Source organism: Lissotriton vulgaris, chromosome 1_1 (genome assembly GCF_964263255.1).
Source record: "Lissotriton vulgaris chromosome 1_1, aLisVul1.2, whole genome shotgun sequence".
Classification (NCBI taxonomy): domain Eukaryota; kingdom Metazoa; phylum Chordata; class Amphibia; order Caudata; family Salamandridae; genus Lissotriton; species Lissotriton vulgaris.
The window spans coordinates 1991809113-1991825753 of NC_141685.1; positions in this window are offsets into that span (position 1 = coordinate 1991809113).

Below are 16641 nucleotides of genomic sequence, written 5' to 3' on the forward strand. Positions count from 1 at the left end.
GAGAAGCACTTGTCATGTTAACTTTTGACACATTTTTAACCGAATTATTTCCACAGAAACCTGTTTCAGGAGAAAATCTCTGTGTGTTAGCACTACCAGGGAATGGTGCTTGAGGTAACCGACTCTGCTGAATTTGATTCTGCTGTACCTGATTTTGTTGCTGAAACTGGCTTTGCTGTGTCTGGTTCACTATCTGTCGCTGTAGCTGTCGCTGCTGACTTAACTCATTCAGCTGCTGTTGTAGCTGTTGCTGTTGCTGCAGATTTAACTCACACTGCACCTGTGGATTCAATGAATTATTTTTTAAATTTCTGGACGGGTTTTTACACTCTCGCTTCCAGTGTCCAATTTCGCCACAATTAAAACATGCGAGCTTTTGTTTCAGCTCTTCAACATTTACATTAAATTTTGGCTTTGTATTATTAAAATTACCCTTGAATTTTCCCTGTTGCATAGAGCCTAACTGTTGTTGTTGTTGCTGCTCAGCTACCGTCACCTGTGCCCACATTGCTTTCTCCTTAAGACTCTTCTGCCTTGCATCTATTTCATCACTGCAATATTTTGCTTTTCTCAGGATGTCATCAACTGATAATGATTGCCAACAAACAATTCCATTTCTAATCATGTCACCAATTTCAGGTCTCAGGCCATATACAAATCTGTATATAAAGTAGCTCATGTCTTTTTCACTTAATTTTTCATAGCCACTGTACTGTTTAAAGACTAACAGTAACCTTTCATAAAATGAATGAACTGATTCTTTTGGTTCCTGGTTTGTTCTGTCTATTTTAACCCAGTCCACTTCTTTTGGGGGAATTTTCCCTTTCAGCCAATAAATTACTTTCTTATAAAGATCCATGACATCTTTTGATGGGGCACCTGTAATTTTGTCTCGGGCAGGTTCTTCTTTTGGCCAATCAACAGAAATCTTGCATTCTGTCCAAAGATCTGATGGAACAACAATGTCAAAGAATCCATCCAGATCAATCCACAGAACCTTTGACACCCTTATGAATCTGTCTACCTGTCGGTACCATTCCACTGGTTTTTCTCTTAAACGTGGAAAATCATTAGTAAACAGGAGAATATCCTGTCTGGACCAAGGAACATGCACATACCCTCCTCCAGCTATTTCTCTCATTGGAAATTCAGAAATTTCATCATTTCTTAGTCTTTTATCTTGTTCTTTCTTTGACCATTTTATCCTTCATTTACCTAATTCACCTAATTTTCTGAGAAAACTTATTAATTCTCTTATGTGAGTTATTCTTCCAGCAGCATTTAAATTATCAATGTCCCTCTCAGAGAAATCCACCCTGTAATGTTTCTGTAAATGTTTTTGTTTGCTCAAATCAATTTCTAACTCGGCAGCCATTTCTTCCAGTTGTTCATACCTGTTTTTAGTTTTCCACTGAATACTTTTGCAAATAAACAACAGTTCATCATCCTGATACAATTTCAAATTATCAGTACCAATTGTGCCAATGATTAATTCCTCCAGGTCAGCTTTTAATTTAGCTACATCAAGCTTTTTATAATCAGGAGCTTCAGAGGACATTCCATTTTGAGATAATTCTGTTCTGTTTAAACTTTTCTCTGACAAACCTGAGTCTGAATCTGCCACAGTTGGTGTTTGCGAACTTGACAAACTTCCATGTAGTGTTAAATTTGGCATCATAGATTTTTCTCTATGAATCTCTGAACGTTCTGAATAAAATTTTTCAGCAACCTTTTGAATTTCTGCATTTAATGGAACTGTTAAGGCTGTTTGTCTATTATCTCCTTGATCAAAAACTGGTACCACCGGACCAATAGTTACTGGTACTGTAACTGCTTCCATGCCTTTTGTCAATTGTTCAATTAAATCTTGCTTTGCTTTATTGTAACTAGAAATTTCTTGAGCAGCTGGTAATCTTTCCTGATTTCTCACAGAATTATTTTCTTGATGAGCAACTCTGCTTCTTTTAGGTGTACTACAATTATTTACTGAGCCTACCCTTTCAGGTAATTTTAAAAATCTGGGAGAACCTTCCTCAACTTCTCTAGGAGGTGCACTTGGAGAAGTTTCTGTAGAAACTCTCGGGGTAGATTGAGAACCTGCTTGATAAGGTGGTGGTTTAGGTTTAGTGGCATAAATATCTTCTAAAACTGTATCATCTAATTCCTCATCAATTCTTCTTCCAGCTGTCTTTTGTTGTAAATCTTCATTAATCATTATTCTTATGGGATACAGACCATCGTACATGTCTGCCTTTCTCCAGCGTCTCACTTTATCCTCATGTGTTTCTTTATTTACAACATATTTTGAATATTTAGGTGCTGAACACATGCTTTCACGTTCAAGTTCCATCATCTCAACCTCCCATTCAACTAAGGCTTCAAATTGTGTAGGTCTTGGCTTTGGCACAAGATCCATCATTTTTCCTCTCAGATTTTGTAAAACTTTCATATTAAATGACCCATCTTCTGGCCAGGCTAGTACACCATCCTTTTTGGTATAATGCATCCAGTTATCAAACCAAATTACAGTATGATAACCATATTCGCCTTCCATATAGGCTGCAGGTGTTTTGTACTTATGAAGTAATTTACCACCACATGTCTCAATTTTCTTGTCAGGTTTAAAATAATTTTTCACCTTTTGAAACCATGTAGGCTTTTTTTTATAATCATCCCAATAACTCATGATTGTATCTCAATGCTGTTTTATCAAGGACTTTTAATAGCTTTCCTAATATACAGTGCTGTAAATACTATAACTTTATTTGCAACTCTAAGCAATTATTTTACCTAATATTGTACTAATTTAATAATTAATGTCCTTACTTTAATCACCTTTGATGCTATTATCCTAATATATCTGCTATATTGATTCACTAATTAATAGCAAATTCCGCTTCTCAATGTTGTGATAAATATCAAAAACAATCAAATATTTAAAACGAAGCTCTGAGCAATATCAGCGAGGAAAATCAACACTTCGGCAAAAAGTAAACAATGTGCATCAGCACAACGAGTGTTTTGACCAATCAGCGTGTGGCTGCACAGCGCTCAGCCAACCACAATGCCCGCCAGAGCCTCAACCAATCCGGTCGCGGCCTTTTAATAATACTGACACTGCACGTTTGATCAGAGCACCACAGCTCAGCGTGTCACCAGCCAATGGTAGAAACCCAACAGCACAGACACAGTGGAAATCCAAGCCTGCCTCTTAATTTAGAAAATCGGCAAGAGCCGCACAGGCACAAGTATAGCGTAATGTTTGTACAGGAAACCCCCTTTAAACAACCTCGATGCTCACGAAGCCTCAACCAATGAGGTCGTGGCCCTTGTGTGACGCTACGCGCGGACGAGCGCAGCGGGAGCGCCGACTTCGCGCCGAAGTCGTGCCAAAGTCCTGCCCGTCTGCGCCCGTCCGCGCCAGGCCGGGACCAGGGCTAGACCATCATGCCCGTACTTACTCCTCGCAGGTATTACATTCTTTACATGCTGGCTACTCATTAGATCCGACTACACTTGCATGTATCATAGCACACGGCATTGCCCGCCCTGATGCTTACCTGCCTGGCCTCAGGCCTGATCTCTCGCCTACCACACTGCCCGCCCCCAGCCTATGTGTCCCTGTCCCTATCCCCACCATTTCCGCTGTCATGCTGAACACTAGATCTGCAGTGCGACATCAAACGGAAATTTTCAACTTGTTGGAAACGGAGAGCCCTGACTTGTTATTCCTAACGGAAACGTGGTACCGCCAGGACTCTCTCCCTGACGTCCTGGCGGCCCTTCCTCCTTTGTACACTGCCCTCCGTGTTGACCGACCAAATGGGAAAATGGGTGGTGGGGTTGCTTTAATATCGCGCGAGGGGCTACATTTCCAGACACTGGCTTCCTCTTCCTTGGCAACATCTGACTGCTTGGTCGCCCGGTCCACTTCTTTTAAAACTCCCCTTACTTGTGTATTGGTCTATCGCCCTCCCCAACCCTCGCCTGGTTTTATTACTGCGCTGCAGGAACTCCTTGGCACTTTGTCCATCAACAATGCTTCAGTGATGGTCCTTGGAGATTTTAATTTTTGGCCCGGTGATTCTGCTGAGGATGCACTATCTAAGGAATTTACGGCCTTGCTCCTCAGCTTGAATTTCTTACAACATGTCCATACCCCTACACACAGGCAGGGGCACATACTCGACCAGATATGGTCTCTTAACATCCCCATTTCGACGCCCTCGGTATTACCATGCGCTTGGTCAGACCATCACCTCTTGTCTTTTTCGCTGGCTCTCAACATCCCAGCCCCTTCGCGCCAACCTAAAAACATTTTGACCCGGAACTGGAGTCGAGTTGATATCTCCACCTTGTGCAGCTCACTCCGTGTTTCCCTTCCGACCTTTGAGGGTCTGTCTTTACATTCTCATGCTACCACACTAGATGATTGGCTCGCTACAACTTGTGATCGCATAGCCCCCTTCAAACGGGTAACTATTAACCGTGTTCACAATGCTAATAAGTGGTTTGGCCCAGCTCTAAAAGCCAAGAAACTTGCAGTGCGACAAGCCGAGCGCGCCTGGCGTCGTGCCTACTGCCCATTAGCCAGACAGCGCTATGTTTTAGCCCTGTCTGAATATAAACTAGATATTACAGCCGCAAAAAAAGACTATTACACTGGACGCATCTTGGCGGCAGAGAATCAGCCTCGAGAGATTTTCGCGATGGTCCATGAACTTGCGGCTTCCGACAGGACTCAGACTAAAGTCCCCCCCTCACAGATTTTATGTAACTCTCTCAACGACTTTTTTATAGAAAAAGTGGCCATTATTAAGGCAAACATTCCCCCTCCCTCACCGTCCTTTTGTGAGGGCTTTATTCCTATCAATAGCCAGTCCCTGGCTCATATTCCCCCCCTGACTCTGGATTCACTTCCACCTCTTCTCAGACGGGTGAAATCTGGTTCCCCCGCTGATGTTTGCCCAGCCCACATATTAAGCCAGATCTTTCTAGATTGCCCTTCCCCTGCCCTCACCCTGCTAAATAAATCATTTGAACAGGGTACTGTCCCGCCTTCTTTCAAGGCCGCCACAATCATCCCGATACTGAAGAAACCAGGGGCGGACCCTGGCGTCCCGGCTAATTACCGTCCAATCTCCCTCCTCCCCTTCCTTGGGAAGATTGCCGAGTCCCATCTCACGCAGGTCCTTAGCTCCTTTATCGAGGATAGTAATTATCTTGCTCCCTGCCAAGCGGGTTTTCGTCCCCGCCACTCCACAGAGAAGGTGGTCATTTCAGTTCTGGACCGACTCAGGGAGGGATTGGACTCCAACGTACCTCAGGCCCTCGTTTTATTAGATCTGTCCGCCGCCTTTGACACGGTGGATCACTCCATCCTCTTACGCCGTGTCAGGTTGGCGGGCATCGAGGGCCCTCCGTTGGTTTGGCTGGAGTCCTTCCTGTCTGGTCGCTCCCAGTCTGTCCATTTGGCAGAATTTGTTGCCCCTTCTCGTGAAATCACGTGCGGGGTCCCTCAGGGCTCTTCGCTGTCCCCTCTACTTTTCAATTTATATATTTTTCCCCTTATTTTTGCTTTACAGCACATGGAGGTCGCGGTGTACAATTACGCCGACGACCTCCAACTCATTTTTGATTTATCCCCGACCTCGCCAGGTCAAACCAGCTTCCAGTCCGTGATGCTATTCATCCGTGATTGGATGAATACTAACCATCTCAAATTAAATCCGGACAAAACGGAGCTGGTTCTGACGGGCGGGGTCGCAAATCCATGGTCACCTCTTTTTTGGCCCCCATCCTTAGGCACCCCTCCCATTCCTTCCCCTTCAGTTAAAACGCTGGGCATTACTCTTAATCACCAACTCACCTTACATTCACATATTAGTTCAGTTGTTTCCTCTTGTTTCTTTTCCCTACGGACTATTAGGAAAATTTCCCGTTTTTTTTCTGTGTCAGCACTTAAACTGATCGTCATGGTCATGGTACTGTCAAAAATTGATTATGGGAACATCGTCTTCAATGGTGCCCCCGCATACGCCCTTCACCGTCTACAGCTGGTCCAGAACCAGGCAGCCCGCCTGGTTTATGGCCTGGCTAAGTCACACCATTCCACCCCCCTTTTAAAAAACCTTCACTGGCTCCCTATCAAGCAACGGGCTCTGTTCAAATTAGGATGCCTTACATTTCAAGCCCGAGCGGGCACAGCTCCGGCATTTATCAACTCTGCCGTTACAAACTATTGCCCGCCGAGAGCCCTTCGTTCCTCTTCTTTGGGCCTGCTAGTAGTACCCCGTTTTAAAAAGAAAAGAGCCGGTGGTCAGAAATTCACAGTTCTGGCCCCCACTTTTTGGAACGCCCTTCCCCCTTCAATTAGACTCCTACCATCCTATATGGAATATCGTAGGGCCTTAAAAACCCTCTTGTTCCAGCAAGCATTTACTGGTTAGCCGCGTCCCCCGTTTGTTTGTTTTTACCACTGTAGCTCCCAGCGCCAAGAAACTGCTTTAGTATACGAGCGCTCTATAAATGTTTTTAAATTCAAATTCAAATTCATACGCGTCAACAACCAATGGGTGCGCGACCTTTCTAAGATGCTCCGGGAACCTGAATCAGGGATGCGCGTCACCAGCCAATGGGTGCGCGACCCTGCTCTATCACGTCAGAACAAAGGGCGTCTCCCGTCTCTCTGACCGCGCAGTCAGTCTCTGTTCACACGCGCTCCTCCCAATGCGCGCAACACTCAAGAGAATACACACGCCAAGACAAGGAACAATACCAATACCAATATTATTCCAGACCTCGCCCAATCAGAGCACGGCTCCTCCAAGATTTTACAACAACAACACGGAGCTTCGCCCAATCAGAGCGCAGCTCTGTAAATGACGCGTCGGCCTTTTAGCCAATGACAGCACGGCGGCTGTCTACGTCAGCCGCTGCAGCTGACAGCTCTCTCACTCGCTCCAGCCCCCCTCCTTCACAAAATGCTTGTGCGTCACAGTTTAGCTTAGCTTAAATATTAACGCACATCCAACAATAAAATCAAAACGGGGATGTTTACAAGTGCAATTAAAAGCCCACAACACTACGCTTCACTCCCAGATTAATGATTAGTGCAACGCTCACCAGCACACATCAGCTGTGATGTGACCTGCAATTTAAGCAGTATTTTCCTAAATATAGCGCGATCTGCAAAAGAAAGACAGAAATCAAAACGGGGAAACACTTGTAAAATAAACAGTATTTATCACGCCTTAACCAATGAGAGCGCCGTTTTGCTCAGACACTCCTGGAACATCAGCCAATCAGAGCGCGACAGGCTCTGACGTATGCAGCAGCTGCAGCTCCAAGGTTCTCCTCACACGCTTCCACTCCTAAATCAGCCCCTTCTTCACAATTTTCGATCGGGGCACTTTTAAATGAATTTAAATAGCGCGCAATGCTTTTAGGACAATTAAAATAACGCGCAATACTCTAAAATAGCGTATTCTTTACCATAAAGGCTCAAAAACGCTTTCCAATTATCTTTTTAAACGCAATTAATAACAACATGAAAACAAACCATTTGTCTGCTTCTCTAACAAAGAGATAGTTTTAAACATTCATTCAAGTATTCTCAGCGTGGAATAGACGACGCTATTCTCACAGAATAGTTTCAATGTTTCAATTGCTAATAGAGTAATTCTTACCCTACCCTTCAGTTTTACAAACCATTCACACACTTTCAAACGAGAAAAAAACCCTGATCATACACACATGAATTCTTGGCAGGACTTGAACCAACCACAGAAAACGTCAGGCGTTGATAAGAAATAGACGACGCTATCTCACCCTTCACTCAAGCTTGGATAAATCCTACTACTCTCTTCACAGAAAGCTTTATAACAGGCTCACCAGGTCCCTCTGCTTAATGCTACAATTTAATAGGCAATCCTCACTATACATTTAACCATGCAATCTAAGGTCCCTAAACTTGTGTTGTACGTCCACAACACGTGATATATTCTATACCACAATTTTGAAACAGACAAATGCACTGTGTAACTCTTCTAGTCACACTACCTTGCCGGCAATTAACCAGGAATTTTTCACACTACTGGAAAAATTCCTTAAGACTACATATAACAATCTGAGATAATCAAAAACTTAACAGTTGTTAAACATCAATCCTATGACTATACCAACATATATGTAACATGCATGTCAAAAACAACATATAACCATCCTCTGCTACCAAATTGATGCAGCGCAGCAACTAAAACTCTTTATAAATGATGTCACAATCCACTATCACACTTACCAATCAATACCAGGCCCATAAGAAACATGAGGTGAATAGATCATTATATGTTGTTAGATTTTAAGCTATAAACTATCTACAATAAACAAGACCAGCTTGTCATTTTAAAAAGTTTATTTTTTTTAAATTCATAATTGAATAATCTTTATTAACTCACTTTATTAAAATCAAACATTTAGTTTTATTAATTCAAGTTACATAAACATTGGCACAATGTCTGCTGTCAAATTAGAATTGATCAAAATAATGAACTTAAGAAAACATAAATCATATTCTCTAAGTTCGTTTTCTAACCTGAAAGAGAAACAAATAATAAACAGTTGAATGCTTACAATCAATCCCAAGGCAATCGGACCGCGCTTCGCCCCTCTGGAAAAGACAGCCCCAAACCCTTCAAGAGAACCTATTTTATATCATTTTTGCTCTCAAATTTAACTAAATGTTATTATTTAGAAAGGTTCAGCACTGTGATTGGTTGATGGCTGTCAGGCCACCACAGCTACCAGTCCAGAGAATAAACGCGTCACCATGCCATTGTCCATAGAGTGACATCAGCTTCCGAACTTTGCAACTTTAAAAGTTGCCAATCTGACTTCCACCAAAAGCTCGGCAGAAATATGCCTGTCACTTTCTCAGCCTTGTAAAAGAACATCCAGAGCAGTCCATGAAAACAAGCTCCATTGTTAGAACCTCTTTTTTTTTCAAAAGTCAGAGCCACAAGAAGTAAGTTCAATAAACTCTGTATGGAAAATTTCCAAACGTGTACACTTGGCTCCAGCTTCTGCTCAGTTCAGGCCGACCAACTTTTCTCCAAAAGCAAAGACTAGGCTTCATCTCACTCTTGAGCTAATATTTAAACAAACACAAAAAGAGTGATTAATTCAAGTAAAACAAACCCTTCTGTACCACCCAATCCCTTGCTAATTATTAATTAACCCACTAATAAAAAGACATTTAGCAAAAGCAAACATTTAAAGCAGCACATAAAATATCTACCATTCTTCATGTAATCCAGCTTTATGTTTCTGAAAGAATAAAAAGATAATTAAATGATACACAGACTGACAAACACAACATAGGACATACATGCAAGCACATATAAAAAGCACATGCCATGAAAGATCAGCCGCATATTAATAGTGACAAAGACAATAGGACAGACATAACAAAGAAGACAATATTAATCATGTGTTACAAAAACAGACTTGCAAATGCAACAAGAGCACATGTAATTAGTTTCCCGCGTGTATATGTGTGGTGCAAACTTAATCTAGGTTGTGTTAATTAAACAAATCATGCAACAGCTCATTAATTGATTAGTTCATGTTATGGGGAATTGAATCCACGAGTCAGAATAAAATATTTTCTGAAGCCGGCTTCATCAAAAGCTAACTTTCAGAGTGCATGTGAACATGTATTTGTGACACGTTCACTCTAAAGTTCAGCTTGCGAGTCAAGAGTAACTCTTCTTTGACCCACAGAACAACTCTCTTGTAACTATTTGCATATTTAGTTACACAAACCCCCTTTTGTTGTACACATGTTGCACTGGCAGTGAGAGCTAAACCTGAAAATGGAAAAAGTTACATTTTGAACTACGAAATGAAAAGGCTGACAAAGTTCAAGCAAAGACAAGCAGTGGCAAAGCCAGTTTGTCCAGCCTCCATTTTGAGCTCCAATATTTCAAATAGCCTGCTTCAGTGGAAAAGTAATGCATAACAATGAATACTTTCTGTATGTGATGCATCTATTAAATACATAATTTTATATTAAATGATTTGGTGTACTTTTCTGATTTGGTGTACTTTTCTGATGTAAAATAGTCCCTTATGCATTGCAATGCAAGGCATCCATATGAGGGGAAATAATACAACAAACAGCGAATTGCATAAGGTGAGACAGCAATATCCTTCTGAGAGGATCCAAAGTCCACTTTATGTATATTTTAAAGAACTGATAACAACACATCTTGCAGAGAACTTTGCAGTTAAGCCAAACCTAAACAATATGTGCAAAGCCAATAGATCTGGCTTCAAAGAGTTAACACACGTAAACTGAACATTTGTTCATGCCTGTGTATAAATTTGTTAGCTCTTTCAAGCCATACGTATTGGTTGTTGTGGTGCTGGGTTGGTAATGGTTTTGGTGATAATGGTGGAAGTAATAGCAGTGGTAGTATTAGTTTGCTTGTGCTAATGATGGCGGTAATGGTGCTGTTGGTAATTGTGTTGGTAATCACAGTGGTAATAGCCTACAAAGAAGCAGACTTGTGACAACAAAAAGCAATTAAGTGGCCGTTTAAAGGTCATGCTTGTACTCGACTGCTGACAAAATATCGTTAAAATCGTGTTGTGGTAAAAATAAATAAAAGTAAGAATTCATTCATTTCTGTGTACAAACAATGCAAGAATGAAATACGGAAATTGAAATATAGTAACTTAGCCCTTCACGCGGTGCACTCTTTGGAAGGCAGATTTATACACAAGACAGCCAATGGCATGTGATGTAGTTCCTTGGGTGGCTCCAAAGGCTACTTAATGTTTATTTTAAAGAATATCGTTGAAAAAGCTAACAAGCGGATACTTTGTCAAGCCAGACCCAACAAAAACGGAATTCAGAAATACCGTTAATAGCAATATGTATAACTACATTGCTATAATGGCTAGAGCCACTAGATGGCAGAGATGAATAGGAAATAGTGCTGACAAGTAGAGGCGTCACAAGGTATATCATCCAGCCGTGTGTAATTTGTGCGCAGAATAACATTTAGAAGAGAGTAAAATACGTTTTTGGCTGAAAAGAAAAGTGCCAAAGACTCCTCACAAAATGGCACGCGGTAAAGAATGTAGGAAAACATTAGGACTCTAGGCTGGGAACCGGGCGAAGGAATGTGGTTACGATGGGAATTACTTTATAAATAACGTTTAGAAAGAGGGTCACATATATATTTATGTATGCACATTTACTGTGGAATGAATTCCACCTTCGCAGGCGGTAACTTCAAGGGCGACAAGTTTACAAATTATGTTAAAGGGAATCTATACATAGTTCTGGAGATGCGAAATTAACCCTTGGCTACATGATTTTAGATGTAACGTAAAAACGTATAAACACATTTTAATTTAGGCAAGCTTTGCTGTTATCTGTCCAATCTACAAACAAGCTTACTTGAGGGTCAGAATGGTGATTACAGCAAGTCCTGGTGAACTGAATGTAAAGGAAATTCACTTATCAGAGGTGGAAGGCTATCCTGTACATTTTTGGGTGGGGTCACTGCTATAAAATTAAGAATATATGCACTATAATGGAAACTGTGTTTAAATGCATATGTCAAGATTACCTGCTGCTTTGACATTTTTCGATTTTTTTTGTGACTGTATATAAATTATTGACTGTGCTTATGGATGGTATAAATATATGTATGTGTGCTTTTATGGGCATGTTCTTTGATTGAATAAAGATTGCTGACTGACTGAAATCTTTAATCTGTTTTAGGGACAGAGTCGGAATGTCTCGGTTTGCAGAGTTATCGCCTCACAGAGCTATGTACAGATGGCACACTAGGGGGTGCTAGCTGGGAAGGGCCTGATCATCTCAATGTTTCATACTGGGACCCAACAGAAGACTTATCGAGATTGGACAGACATTGTTGGTGACCATTGTTCTCCCATCACAGCGCCCTGGCATTTCAGTATATTCATGCATTGCCAAAGTTTAACAGAACTTTCTTAACTCCCTCATCCAGAGGACCAGTGTTTCCACAACACCAAGCAGAAGAACACCCTCCAAAACTGAATCTTCGGGTTCTGAAAAATAGAAGTAGAGTTTGGGCTCAGGAAAATATATGGAAGATGCAGCTAGAGAGGCAGCAAGAATGGTCCATCAGCAAGATGACAAAAGGCTTCAGAATGGCTTGGGACCCAACCAGATCAGTAGAGAAGACCGCACCCATTTAGCAAGGTTTACCTCAGCACTGTACCCAGGACAATTCTATCTACGCATATCAGTGGCAGTTCCTTGATTAGGGTGGAGGGGTGTCACCCCCCCCACCGCTGCAAGCAGCGCTAAACATGAAAAATAAAATGGCAATGAAATGATTTAATTTCCATTTTATTTCTCACTATGGAGAACCGCAGCCGCCAACCTTTCCCCAAGCCAGAAGAAATGGAGGCGTGTCCTCTGCACCCAATTGGCAGAAGAGGACTGGAGCAGTGTCTGACTGGGCGCTCCAAAGTGCACTTGTCAGTTTGGCCGGCTGTCTTGTGCTGGCCAAAGTGACATGCGCACTTTGAACCTCTCGGGTGGAGACCAAGCACTGGCCACCAGGGCATGGAGGAGCGTCTAGCCAGCCCGTTCCGTCCAATCTTGGCGCTACTCTCATGCTGGTCAGCAGCATAAAAGCAGCGCCTGGATTGGTTATAGAGTCATCCTTCATGCAACAGACTGCAGAGGAACACTGAGGAGGACATGGAGCTCGTGGGTAAGTACAATTTTATTTTATTTTATTAAATAGGAAGGTGTATTGCATGTACGTGTAGTGATTAAGTTAGTGTCTATATTTTTATGGGGTTTGAGGTGGAGGGGCTGTTTTTATTTGGGCTGTTGGAGGGAGGGGGGGTTGGTTGTTTTTTACTTTTTTAGCCTCACCACTTTATAAGGCTACCAGCCACCCCTGCAAAATGAGAAGGGCATTATAGAGTGGATAGGAGCTCTGCAGCATGCATATTCCGTCAACACCATCCCCATCATATAGAATCAGGACGTGCTTTCAATGAAGAAGTTGCGCTACACAAGACAAATGTGACTAAAGAATGACAGAGCAGAGGCAAAGAAAGGGCCAGCACATCACAGTTTTGCAAGGATTCTTGAGAGCTATTAGAAAAGATTGCTTTAGCCTACTAAAATGAGCGAGCAAATGTTTGATATTTTGACGTTTCGCTGAGAAAAATTGAATATTAAGTTATATAATGCTCACTGTAGGTGTTCCTGGCTGTAATAAGGATACGTGGAGTAGTCTGGACTTGAGGAGGATGTTACAGAAATGTTTGCTAAGGATACGGCGAGGGCAGGTAAATGATTTGCTCTTATCTTGTTCACCTTAATAATAGTGCAAGGATGAAAAGTCATGGCTGCCAAACAAGCAGTCATAATTGCCAAGCAATACAGAGGGTTGAGTATTTCTGGAGATGTGAGCAAGCATCACAGGGGCGTAGCACAGCGCTTTTGTAGGCCCTGCGATGCAGGGGGGTGTCCCAGAGACCCAAAACCCTTCGAATAGGCCCATTGAGCCCACAGTCAATGAAAATGTGTGAGCGATGGGAGATCCAGGGGCCCCTCTTCACATCTGCAGGGGGTCTCATCATTTTACGCTCCACCCCTGAGCACCAATTTTATGACGGTGGCTGCCATCTTGAAGACGTCAGATAAAAACACAGAAGATGCTCGTCACTGCCCTTCCTTGAATGTCTCAGTAGATGTCTTCCAAATACTTCAAACTTCATAGTTGGAATTTGGATTGCAGAACCAGTGGGGTCCTAAGATCTACTGTATGAAATAAATTTGGCTTTTGAGAAATTTGATGCCTTCAAAATGCGCTTTATTTAGAGAGCTAAGCTCCTTGCATTGAAAATTACAGAATTTGATGCATTCAAAGACGCTGGTTGAGAGTGCTACACCTTACATTAAAATCACATGTTTAAAATTGATTGTACAGAATATGTGTGGCCAAGATGGCAGCCAAGTAGCAGCGTTTTCCAATAGCTCCTCCTACCAACTGGCCTGGTGTGAGGCCTTATCAGGCTTTTACATGGGCTCACCGTGGAGGTTTACGGGGGAAGCACCCTGAGAGGCCATGAGCCTTTATCACCACCGCCCGCAGCCCACAGAGGGAATACAAAATGGCACCTGGTGTGGAACCAACACAGCATTGATCTGGGCCAGCGCCTTAGTTGCTGACACCTTGCACACCTGTTGACAGTGTCCACCGGAACGGGCCCACCACCTGCACGCCTGTGTCTGGCCTTGGCTCTGCTGGGACAGTCCTCTTCCATGCTCTAACTGGTGAGAGACAGATCTTCACATCCACAAATCCTGGCTCGCACAAGGACTGACACATGCTGGAACACCAGGAGCACTGCCACAAGGACAAGCGGCACCTCCGTGTTATGATTGGAGTCACCCCTCTCAACTGACTCATCGGGCCCTCTGCCAAACTGCCTCCTGTCCTAAACGCAGCCTTGTGGTCAGGGCCAGTCCTAGGACTTTTGGGGCCCTGAGCAGAAAGGAAATGTGTGAGCCCCTCCCCTCATTTGCATACAGGGTAAAATCACAGAAAGTTACACCATAGGAAGTGCCATCAAGTGTCTATTTTTGATCGACTTTGCAAGAAGCAACTTTCTTTGTGCGGATATCAGTAGAACAGTAACATAAATATTAACACTATTAGAATAAGCACATATATTTTACATTTCATTTAACTGGAAGTACATTATGTTAGTCACACTGGATGGAAAGGTGTGTCCTGAGTCTCTCCAAAGTGTATAAGTTCAATCAGATGTTAACAATTTGTTTGCAGATTAGTGCAGTAGATATGTGTATGTGCATGCGGTATTTCTATAGGACAAGGAATGGCTCCCTCAAGTCATGCAGCGTTTGACCATAGATGTGAGCCTTTCCCACCATTGTCCAGCACTGCAAAGCACATGGAAGGGCCCTTCCTCCACTAGAACTTGCAGCTCTGGGTAATAGCTGGGATCCCTTGAGGGAAAGAATCAATCCCTAACTTCTAAACGTGAAGAACATGCTCCACCTGCCCTATCCCTAGGCATCCACCCGGGACTGAAGTCAACTTTCTATTAATACTTTGCAGGACACTTAGCATGCTTGTGGTTTCACCTAGAAGAAGTATATATGGAGGTTACCAAAAACCACTGAGTTCATTTTGAGGTTTTCATTCCATTACATTGTCCTAAACCAGGCTCCTGTTCTCTTTAATATATAAAGCATTCTAGGAAAGGAATCTTGGTACTCCCACTTGACCAAAGTGTTTGATCGTGGGCAAATCATGTTCTTCCTGTACCTTTAACTCCTTATCTGCCATTATCTCATGGGATGACTGGCCATTATCTTAAATATTTTATGGTGAGTGCTGCTCGGCAATGTAAATGGACCACTCTTCTACCCCATTATCCGATCCCCAAGATGGATGTGTACCACATCCATAATTTTGGTAAATATGGTCCAAAACACCCTGGACTCCAGTGCCATTGTACCTTCTGCACTAATGATACCTAAGACCCTGGGTGTGGCCACATTCCATGGGCGGTGCAGCCGTAGTCCTGTAAAACACAGCCATAATTTTGGTACATTGGGAATCTAACATCCCAGAGTTCCACTTTCACGGCACCTGCTGCACTATAATTAGCTATGCTTCTATAAGGGGTCTCACAGTGATGGTCCTGTGATTCTAGGCCTTGCAGTGGAGGAACATGGTTTAGAGTGGAGTGGAGCCTGTGCCGTATCAGTGGTGCATTGAGCCCTGTTGCAAACAAGGTAAATTGTTCATCTGTGCACTGAATGGACAGTAAAATACTGCCATAATTTAAGTGCATGGGCCTTAAAACCCCACAAGGTAACAGTGACACTGCACTTGCTATGCTGTCTATAGCTACAACCCTTAGAGCCATGGTCCAGTGCTGACAGGCCACGGACAAACGGCTCCCTTTCTTGGGTCTCTGAGCACTGGACCAAGGCTTTAAAGGCTAGGAGAGGATAGGCTTTTCCTTGTCCTCACAGCTCTAGGCCATGGCTCTGATGTGCATGGAAAATGACACCAGCGGCGTAGTATGAGCTCTGATGCAAGTAAATGGTGCTGGACAGTAAAACACAACAATAATTTTGGTTCACTGGCTCCTTGCCATCCATAAACCCCCATGCACAAGCAGCAGCACTATTGATAGCTACACCCATAAGAAAATCTTCTCCATGGTTTCATAGCCATGGTACAGTGCATCAAAGCTCATGGGTGGGTGCTCTCTGCCCTGGCCATCCAACCATGGCTGAAAGGCCCAGGCAAAAATCTGCCCTCAGCCTCACAGTGCTGAAACATGTCTGAGAGGCCTATGGAAGAGAGGCAAGTTGCACTGCAATGGTGCCATGGTCCTGGTGCAGAGAAAAAGCATCCCCTCAAGTATGTCCACTGCACCCACAGAAAAATACGGTGATAATTTGGGTACCTTGGTCACCTAATACCCCATGGCTCGGTACTAGGTGTCGGTGAGGGAGTCTAACTCTCTTGGGCACTGCAGCACTGTACCACAGTTTCACGCCCTAGAGTGCCCCCC